The 10573-nt window shown below is 44.2% G+C and overlaps 1 long non-coding RNA gene across 1 annotated transcript; it reads right to left on the bottom strand.

Annotated features, from left to right (window-relative positions):
* Nucleotides 1-3845: 3845 nt before the first annotated feature.
* Nucleotides 3846-8146, bottom strand: LOC143818489 (uncharacterized). Its single transcript, XR_013224570.1, has 3 exons — nt 7986-8146; nt 5625-5675; nt 3846-3909 (listed from the first exon to the last, which is right to left on the bottom strand). It is a non-coding gene; the product is annotated as an uncharacterized LOC143818489 (long non-coding RNA).
* Between the last annotated feature and the right edge of the window lie 2427 nt (nt 8147-10573).

Below are 10573 nucleotides of genomic sequence, written 5' to 3'. Positions count from 1 at the left end.
AAAAAAAATTTTCAGCAGACTTCTTATTACTCTCCTTTCTCAGCCAAGGATTTTAACCCTTTAGTGGGCCGGTCAAACTGTCATGATCTCCATGGCCAGAGAACTAGCATAAGCCTCAATAGGAACAAGCTCTTGGAAGATGTAACTGTACTGACCATGAACTAAACCTGCCGCATCATCTAGAAGTAGCCAGGTAGCATGTCCTACTTTTTATCCCTATATGCCCAGCGCCGGCCGGAGAACTAAATAATGCTAGCAGAGGGAAATATAAGACCTGACTCACCTCTAGAGAAATGCCCAAAAAGGAGACAGAGGCCCCCCACATATATTGGCGGTGATATGAGATGAAACAACAAACGCAGCAGGAAAATAGTTTTAGCAAATTTGAGGTCCGCTTTCTAGATAGCAGAAGACAGAAAGCATACTTTCATGGTCAGTAGAAAACCCTAACAAAACACATCCAGAAATTACTTTAGGACTCTGGCATTAACTCATAATACCAGAGTGGCAATTCCTGATCAACAAGAGCTTTCCAGACACAGTAACGAAACTGCAGCTGTGAACTGGAACCAAAATACAAAAACAAAACATGGACGAATGTCCAACTTATCTAGTAGATGTCTGGGAGCAGGAACAAGCACAGAGAGGCTTCTGATAACATTGTTGACCGGCAGGCATCTAACAGAGAAGCCAGGTTATATAGCGACACCCAGATCTAATCAGAACAGGTGAACAGGGAAGATGATGTCACAAGTTCAATTCCACCAGTAGCCACCGGGGGAGCCCAGAATCCAAATTCACAACAGGCTAGGCAGCAAAATTCTGAGGGAAAGAAAAAAAAAAAAATTTCCCTTCAACACTTCTTTTTCTCCTGCTTCAGCCCAAACAATTAACACTTTGTTGGCCGGTCATACTGTCATGGTTCCCAATGGCAAGGGAACGTAAAAAACACATAAGTAACGAACGAGCTCTCGGGTGATGGAAACTCGAGTTGACCGTGAGCTAAATCTACCACACAACTAACAGTAGCCAGGGAGCACGCCAGCCGGAGGACTAACTACGTCTGGTAGAGGAAGAAACAGACCTGGCTTACCTCTAGGGAAATACCCCAAAAGATGATAGCAGCCCCCCACATGTAATAACGGTGAATTAAGAGGAAAAGACATACACAGTATGAAAGTAGATTTAGCAAAGAGAGGTTCACTTTCTAGATAGCAGAAGGATACAAAAGAGGACTTCACGGTCAACTGAAAACCCTTTCAAAAAACCATCCTGAAATTACTTTAAGACTCCTGTGTCAACTCATGACACAGGAGTGGCAATTTCAGCCCGCAAGAGCTTCCAGCTACAGAGAATCACAAAAACTGCAAACTGGACAAAAGGTACAAAACAAAAGGACAAAGTCCACTTAGCTGATCAGCAGACTAGTAGCAGGAACATGCAACCGAAGGCTCTGGTTACAATGATGACCGGCAAGGAAATGACTGGAGAGCAAGGCTAAATAGGAAACTCCCAAACACTGATGGAAGCAGGTGAACAGAAGAAGCAAAGTGCAAACAAGTCACCAGTACCACCAGCAACCACCAGGGGAGCCCAAAAAGCGGATACACAACACATGCCCTCATCATCTCCCACCTCGACTACTGCAACACCCTCCTCTGTGGCCTCCCCGCTAACTCTCTTGCACCACTCCAGTCTGTTCTCAACTCTGCTGCCCGGCTAATCCACCTCTCTCCTCGCTACTCCCCTGCTTCTCCCCTCTGCAAATTTCTCCACTGGCTCCCAATTCCCCAACGAATCCAGTTCAAACTACTAACACTGATCTACAAAGCCATCCACAACCTGTCCCCTCCCTATATCATTGAACTAATCTCCCAATACCTTCCCTCACATAATCTTCGATCCTCCCAAGACCTCCTACTCTCCTCCACACTTATTCGTTCCTCACACAACCGCCTCCAAGATTTCTCCAGAATATCCCCCATCCTCTGGAATTCCATGCCTCAACACGTCCGACTATCCACCACCCTCGGATCCTTCAGACGGAACCTGAAAACCCATCTCTTGAAGAAAGCCTACAGCCTGCAATAACCATTCTGCCGCCTCGCCATCGCCAGAGCAGCCGCCTCACCACCGCCAGAGCTGCAGCACCTCTGACCACCTGTCTCTTCCCCACTATCCCATAGAATGTAAGTCCGCAAGGACAGGGTCCTCTCTCCCCTCTGTACCAGTCTGTCACTGTAAACGTGTTTACTGTAAATGATATCTGTAACTCTGTTTGTAACCCCTTTTCTCATGTACAGCACCATGGAATTAATGATGCTATATAAATAAATAATAATAATAATAAATAATAGTTAAAACATTAGTATTGTTGTTTCTAAATGATTATGAACTTTTTTTCTTTGCATTATTTGACATCTGAAAAAATACAAAATTTGTTGCTTGGAAATTCAGAGACATGTTGTCAGAAGTTTATAGAATAAATGAACAATTACATTTTACTCAAAAATATACCTATAAAGAGAGAAATCAGACAAACTGAACATTTTGCAGTGGTGTCTTAATTTTTGCCAGAGCATCTATATATATAATTGTCTAAGGGTTTTTCCGTCTGTCTGTCTGTCTGTCTGTCCTGGAAATCCCGCGTCTCTGATTGGTCGAGGCCGCCTGGGCCTCGACCAATCAGCGACGGGCACAGTATCGACGTAGATGTCATAATGGAAATCCCGCGTTTCTGATTGGTCGAGGCCGCCAGGCCTCGACCAATCAGCGACGGGCACAGCATGGCGACGATGATGTCATAAAGGTTGCCTCGACCAATCAGCGACGGGCACAGTCTGCCGCGAATTTGCCTCGACCAATCAGCGACGGGCACAGTATCGACGTAGATGTCATAATGGTTGCCATGGCGACGATGATGTCATAAAGGGTGCCTCGACCAATCAGCGACGGGCACAGTCTGCCGCGAATTCTGGAATCATCATTGTCCATATACTACGGGGACATGCATATTCTAGAATACCCGATGCGTTAGAATCGGGCCACAATCTAGTATATATATATACTAGCTGAAGAGCCCGGCGTTGCCTGGGCATAGTAAATATCTGTGGTTAGCTATATCACCTCACTTCTCTTATTTTCCCATCACCTCTCTCATTTTCTCCCTCACACCTCTCATTTTCCCCCTCACTCCTCTCATTCCCCCCTAACACTTGTCATTTCAACCTCACATCTGTCATTTTCTGATCACTCCACTATTTTCCCTCACTCCTCTCATTTTGCACTCACACCTTTTCATTTTCACCTCACACCTCTCATTTTCACCTCACACCTCTCATTTTGACCTCAGTATATACATATTTGTCATCTCCCTTATATATAGTATACATCTGTATGTCATCTCCTGTATATAGTATATACCTGTATGTCATCTCCCCTGTAAATAGTATATACCTGCTGTATGTCATCTCCTCCTGTATAATGTATATACCTATGTGTCATCTCCTCCTGTATATAGTATATACCTGTATGTCATCTCTTCTGTATATAGTATATACCTGTATGTCATCTCCTCCTATATATAGTATATACCTGTATGTCATCTCCTGTAAATAGTATATAACTGTATGTCATCTTCCCTGTATATAGTATATACCTGCTGTATGTCATCTCCTCCTGTATATACCTATGTGCCAGAAAAAAAGCGATGGTTAGCACTCAACAAAAGTGGAGATGACGGTGCTAGTGAAGGGAACCAATTGCTCCAAAGTCACTGAGTTATAGAGATCACTGCACACGTACAAGAAAAATTTATGTTTGCAGGTGAAAGTTTATTTCTAGTGGTTGTGAAATCAAGCGACTGGTCAATAACGTTTCGGCTAATACATAGCCTTGGTCACAACGTCGCTGCAAAAAACATAAAGATACAGCTATTTACAATCTAATATTTACAATAACAAATAAAATCATATAATACACATCATATGCATGGTTACTTGGTGCAATTCATGTACAGAGATATGGCTCTGTAGGACTGTGTAACGAAGTATACTAAAGTTGAAGTCATTTAAAACCGAGGGTTATCTATAGAGCAAGGGAATGAAAGAAGGGGTTCCATGATGGAATGACATAGGTTGACATCGAATAGTATATGACAGCCTGGTATTAGATGTATACTACAATCCAAGAGTGGTAATGGATGCTATCCGAATCTAAAGGTGCATGCAAGAAAGAAGGAGAGGGGAAGCCCACCTAGTATGCAGAATAAAGTCTCAATTCAGGGTTGAACAGGTACTGATGAGGGATTATGTCCTGTGGGAATGAAGAGTCAAGGCAATGGGGTGAATGTGACTGCTAATGTTAGGCTCTGCTGAATAGTGCTATAGATTATTACCATGTAGTTTCCATGGAAACCCCAGTGGTTGAGGCTGAAGGATTGCTCCTTAGGAAAATCCAGTGGATGGCAGTCACGTACCCAAAGCCTGTGGAAAATTATCATAATGAGGACATGTCTTGTAGATGCCATGCTCAAGTAAGGCTTGGATAGCATCTGACCTGTGCAAATATGGAGTCCAGGATTGACAATGCTTTAGAAGGTACTCCAAAGGTTGCGACGCCCCTGCGTATTTAATTATCAGACAAGGTGGCAATATAAGATATATGTTGTGAACAGCTGATATGAGATAGATAGAATCTAAGAATACTCATCTGTTGAAGACGATATGTGTCCACGAGAGGCCTGTCAGTATGTTACTGACATAGTGAAAGAGCCCTCTGGGGTCTGCTCAGCGTCTGGCGGTGATGTGTAGAGATCCTGACACAGTCCGTGTCTAGGTATGTACTGGCGCTGGCGTCTGGGCTCCCCAATAGGTCCGGTGCTGACACTCCTGTGTCCTAGCGGTATGGACCATGTGGTGCTGTCTCCATGGTCGGCGCTTAGTTATAAAGCGCCAGAGGGACATGGGACCGGAAGTGTTAGTGAACGCCGGCGCCTGCGCACTGGGATGGAGTCCATTCTCAGTAAGAGAGGTGCCGGTGACATCTGCGCGTGCGCACATCCGGTTTGCAGAGCCGGAGTGTACGAGAAGTATTAGAAGACATGGCGCATGCGTGTGTAAGGGCAGGAGGCTGAGCGGGACCATATCATGTTATATTAATGCGGGGGTGCCATGTACGGATGTTGCACAGGTTGGAAAGATAGGTGTCTTTATGTGGTGGCAACGAGTCCTACAGTGAAGCCTGTATAGTATTTAGATAAGTCATGTTCCATCCGGAACATGGTGAATGATACAATACGTACGTAGGTAGGTAAACGAGATGGTTAAATGGAACCAAACCCAGCTGAATGGCATGACACAGATTGGTGTAGTTAAACATTTACAACGGTAACTGAATCATCATTATAATATAATAGAAACCTATGAGTACCACTTTTTCTGGGGAGGCAAGCTGGAAGAATACAATAACTGTAAATGTGGTACATAGTGGTATAAAATAAACTGAGTAGGAGTCCAAACCATAGGAGCAAAAGGAAACTTAGAAGGGAATAAGCATAACTGAAGGAAACTTAGAAAAACTGAAGGAAACTTAGAAAAATTCTGCACTAAGGTGGGGAATCTTACCAACTCCACAAAGAGGATTGCTGAGTGGTTGCGTGCAACTATTCAGTGGGTCTATGGAAGAAAAAGGTATCATGTTAGCCAGTCAATTTCATGATTAAGTCCGTTAGGGCTGAGTGTGTCCAACGTATAAATCCAGTATGTTTCGCGTTGTCTCAACATCTGGATGTGGTTACCACCCCGTCTTGGTCTGTGTACTTTTTCTAACACCTGGAAACGGAGTTGCGATATGTTGTGCCTGGCCTCTTTAAAGTGTGCTGGTAGTGGTAACCAGGTTTTTCCACATCTAATTGTAGATTTGTGGCTTATGATCCTATCTCTGATGGTTTGAATTGTTTCGCCTACATACAGTAAGCCACACGGGCATTTAATGATATATACCACATAGTTTGACTCACACGTATGGTAATCCCTGATTGGATACGATTTACCCGTCCGGGGATGGACCACCTCACTCCCTTTGATGATGTTTGAACAACATGTGCAGCTCAGGCATGGGAATGTGCCCCTTCTGGTTTGTCCACTAAGTGTGCGGGTCATGGTTTGTTTAGAGGAGCCTAAGTCGGCCCTGACCAGTTTGTCCTTTAAATTGGGTGGTCTACGTAAGCACATCAGGGGGGGATTTTTGAAAATCGCTATTTTGGGGTATGCCCTAGCAAGAAGTGGCCACTGTTTGTGGATCAAGTTGTGGACTCTCTGCATGGATGGATGGTGCCCATGGACGAAAGGAAGCCTAGATGGTTTGGGAACCGGGGTCAAAGGGGAGTTGGTTACCGATAGAGCTTTGGTCATCTCTGTAGTGAGAAGTGTGCCCGGATAATTCCTGTCCTCAAATTTTTTGGACATCTCATGTAGTCTGGATTGTCTGATGGTGGGGTCAGATACTATTCTGGAGACCCTTTTGAACTGAGATCGAGGGAGACTGTTTCTGGTGGATTTTGGGTGGCAGCTGTTATATAATAAAAGATTATTTCGGTCCGTGGGTTTAGTATAGATGTCAGTGGTGAGGGTGCCACTGGCATCTTTGCAAACTTTGGTGTCTAGGAACGTGATTGCCTCCATATCATGAGAGATAGAGAATTTGAGTTCCGGTCGGACTTCATTAATGGTGTTTGTAAAATGCTGTTAGGGAACTATGGTCCCCCAGCCATATGCAAAAAATATCGTCTATGTAACGATACCATTGACGGGCGAACTGTTGGAATAATGTGTTGGTATAGATGAAGTCCTTTTCGAACCGGTCCATATACAGGTTAGCATAGGCGGGCGCCATGTTGGAGCCCATGGCGGTGCCGCATGTTTGAACGTAGAAGTCGTCACCAAAGAGAAAGTAGTTTTCCCTGAGGACCAAATTGAGTAATTCAAGACAGAGTTCTTGTGAACGTGTGTCCATTCCTGCTTCAGATAATGTAAGGGAAACCGCCTCTATGCCTGTGTTGTGTTTGATAGAGGTATATAGACTGTTGACATCGAAAGTGCATAAAATGCTGTCAATCGGGACAGAGTTGATGTCCTGAATCTTTTTAAGAAAGTCACTCGTGTCGAGGATGAAGGATTTGGTTTTGTGGGTATGCGGCGTGAGTATTTTCTCCAAGTAGATGGATATGGGATTAAGAATTGAGTCAGTGGATGCCACAATAGGGCGTCCAGGAGGATTTTGTAAATTTTTATGAATTTTTGGGAGAATGTAAATTACTGGTGTTATCGGATGGTTATTGATCAGGAATGTTTTAGTTTTAGCGTCAATAGTATGTGAGTGTTTCGTTAGGATACTGTCAATCTTTCGTCGAATGTTGTAAACTGGGTCTGATTGGATTTTTTTATATGTGGTGGTATCTGCTAGTTGTTTCTCGATCTCAGCTGTGTAGTTGCTTTTGTTCATCACTACCGTGGCCCCACCCTTATCTGCCGGTTTGATAACAATATGTTTGTTTTCCTTGAGTGCAGTCAGTGCTTGTTTTTCAAGGGGTGTCAGGTTATGTCGAATTGGAAGAAAACCTAGGCGTTGGTCACGGATTGTTTCCTTAATGTCTCTGTCTAAGAGAGTTATGAAGGTCTCGACCGCGTGGTTGGTTTTAGGGGGCATGAACTTGCTGGGGTTCCTAAGCCCCAATGAGTCTAACGTCATAGGTGGCCCCCTGTCTCTGTCTGGTACTGCGCCTAGTGTATTCCCAGTGGAGTGAGGACTATCCTCAAAATGTATTTTGAGACGTATACTGCGGTAAAAACTCTGTAAGTCCTTTTCTAACTGAAAAGAATCCCATCTAGGAGTTGGGCAGAAGGACAGACCCTTATTAAGCACCCTTAGCTCAAGGGGGGAGAGAGAATAGTCGGAGATATTTACTACCAGGTTTGGACCCCTACCTGTGACCGGAGAGTCATCTGGCGTTCTCGATCCTTTCCTTCTCGACCTCCTGGTGCGCGACCGCTTTGGCCTAAAAAAGCCGCTTTTGCTGTAGTTCCACCGACGTCGCTTCCGGACCCAGGAGAGGATCCCCCGGCCGGTGAGGAGTCCCCGGAGGCTGTAAATCTCTGTGCTGGGCGACGCGATCTCCGAAAGGTTTGCCTGTTGGTAGTTTCGTCCCATCGATAGACTTTGTTGTTTAGATAATCCTCGGTGTCTCTTTGGAATTTCGTTCTTTTCCTCTCTTCCAAGTTTTTTTGATGTGATGCTAAGATAGAGTCCACTTTGTTCTTTAAGGTATTAAACTCCGAACTGGACAGAGTAGAGGTCAGCTGCGTCTCGATGGTTGCGACTTTTTCTTCCGTTTCCTTTATAGCCTCCTGTAAGAATTCAACAGTCAGTAAAATAATATCAAAGGAACACTTGTTGAGTATTTTTTGAAATGTAGTGCAGTATCGGTCGTTGTCAGAGAATAGAGTTGGTCGGAGGTTACACCGTAGGCCTCGTGGTATCTTCCCCTGCCGATGGTACTCCCCAAGGGTGGCACAGTGCAGATCGTAGGCTATGAGTCTCTTTTTCTCCTTCTCCCAATCTCTTGTCTTTATATCCCTATTCGGTATATGTAGGAAATCTGCTTTTGTTTTTATTCTGGACAGGATTGTTGATCCTGTAGCATCATCGTACACGTGTGTCTCAGATGACATGTGTTCAGTTGGTGCTTATAACCAAAAATTACGTAATCCAGAAAAAAAGCGATGGTTAGCACTCAACAAAAGTGGAGATGACGGTGCTAGTGAAGGGAACCAATTGCTCCAAAGTCACTGAGTTATAGAGATCACTGCACACGTACAAGAAAAATTTATGTTTGCAGGTGAAAGTTTATTTCTAGTGGTTGTGAAATCAAGCGACTGGTCAATAACGTTTCGGCTAATACATAGCCTTGGTCACAACGTCGCTGCAAAAAACATAAAGATACAGCTATTTACAATCTAATATTTACAATAACAAATAAAATCATATAATACACATCATATGCATGGTTACTTGGTGCAATTCATGTACAGAGATATGGCTCTGTAGGACTGTGTAACGAAGTATACTAAAGTTGAAGTCATTTAAAACCGAGGGTTATCTATAGAGCAAGGGAATGAAAGAAGGGGTTCCATGATGGAATGACATAGGTTGACATCGAATAGTATATGACAGCCTGGTATTAGATGTATACTACAATCCAAGAGTGGTAATGGATGCTATCCGAATCTAAAGGTGCATGCAAGAAAGAAGGAGAGGGGAAGCCCACCTAGTATGCAGAATAAAGTCTCAATTCAGGGTTGAACAGGTACTGATGAGGGATTATGTCCTGTGGGAATGAAGAGTCAAGGCAATGGGGTGAATGTGACTGCTAATGTTAGGCTCTGCTGAATAGTGCTATAGATTATTACCATGTAGTTTCCATGGAAACCCCAGTGGTTGAGGCTGAAGGATTGCTCCTTAGGAAAATCCAGTGGATGGCAGTCACGTACCCAAAGCCTGTGGAAAATTATCATAATGAGGACATGTCTTGTAGATGCCATGCTCAAGTAAGGCTTGGATAGCATCTGACCTGTGCAAATATGGAGTCCAGGATTGACAATGCTTTAGAAGGTACTCCAAAGGTTGCGACGCCCCTGCGTATTTAATTATCAGACAAGGTGGCAATATAAGATATATGTTGTGAACAGCTGATATGAGATAGATAGAATCTAAGAATACTCATCTGTTGAAGACGATATGTGTCCACGAGAGGCCTGTCAGTATGTTACTGACATAGTGAAAGAGCCCTCTGGGGTCTGCTCAGCGTCTGGCGGTGATGTGTAGAGATCCTGACACAGTCCGTGTCTAGGTATGTACTGGCGCTGGCGTCTGGGCTCCCCAATAGGTCCGGTGCTGACACTCCTGTGTCCTAGCGGTATGGACCATGTGGTGCTGTCTCCATGGTCGGCGCTTAGTTATAAAGCGCCAGAGGGACATGGGACCGGAAGTGTTAGTGAACGCCGGCGCCTGCGCACTGGGATGGAGTCCATTCTCAGTAAGAGAGGTGCCGGTGACATCTGCGCGTGCGCACATCCGGTTTGCAGAGCCGGAGTGTACGAGAAGTATTAGAAGACATGGCGCATGCGTGTGTAAGGGCAGGAGGCTGAGCGGGACCATATCATGTTATATTAATGCGGGGGTGCCATGTACGGATGTTGCACAGGTTGGAAAGATAGGTGTCTTTATGTGGTGGCAACGAGTCCTACAGTGAAGCCTGTATAGTATTTAGATAAGTCATGTTCCATCCGGAACATGGTGAATGATACAATACGTACGTAGGTAGGTAAACGAGATGGTTAAATGGAACCAAACCCAGCTGAATGGCATGACACAGATTGGTGTAGTTAAACATTTACAACGGTAACTGAATCATCATTATAATATAATAGAAACCTATGAGTACCACTTTTTCTGGGGAGGCAAGCTGGAAGAATACAATAACTGTAAATGTGGTACATAGTGGTATAAAATAAAC

Source organism: Ranitomeya variabilis, chromosome 3, assembly GCF_051348905.1.
Source record: "Ranitomeya variabilis isolate aRanVar5 chromosome 3, aRanVar5.hap1, whole genome shotgun sequence".
In the NCBI taxonomy this organism is placed as follows: domain Eukaryota; kingdom Metazoa; phylum Chordata; class Amphibia; order Anura; family Dendrobatidae; genus Ranitomeya; species Ranitomeya variabilis.
The sequence above is the reverse complement of the archived record's forward strand: the minus strand, read 5'-3'. Positions and strand labels throughout refer to the sequence as shown.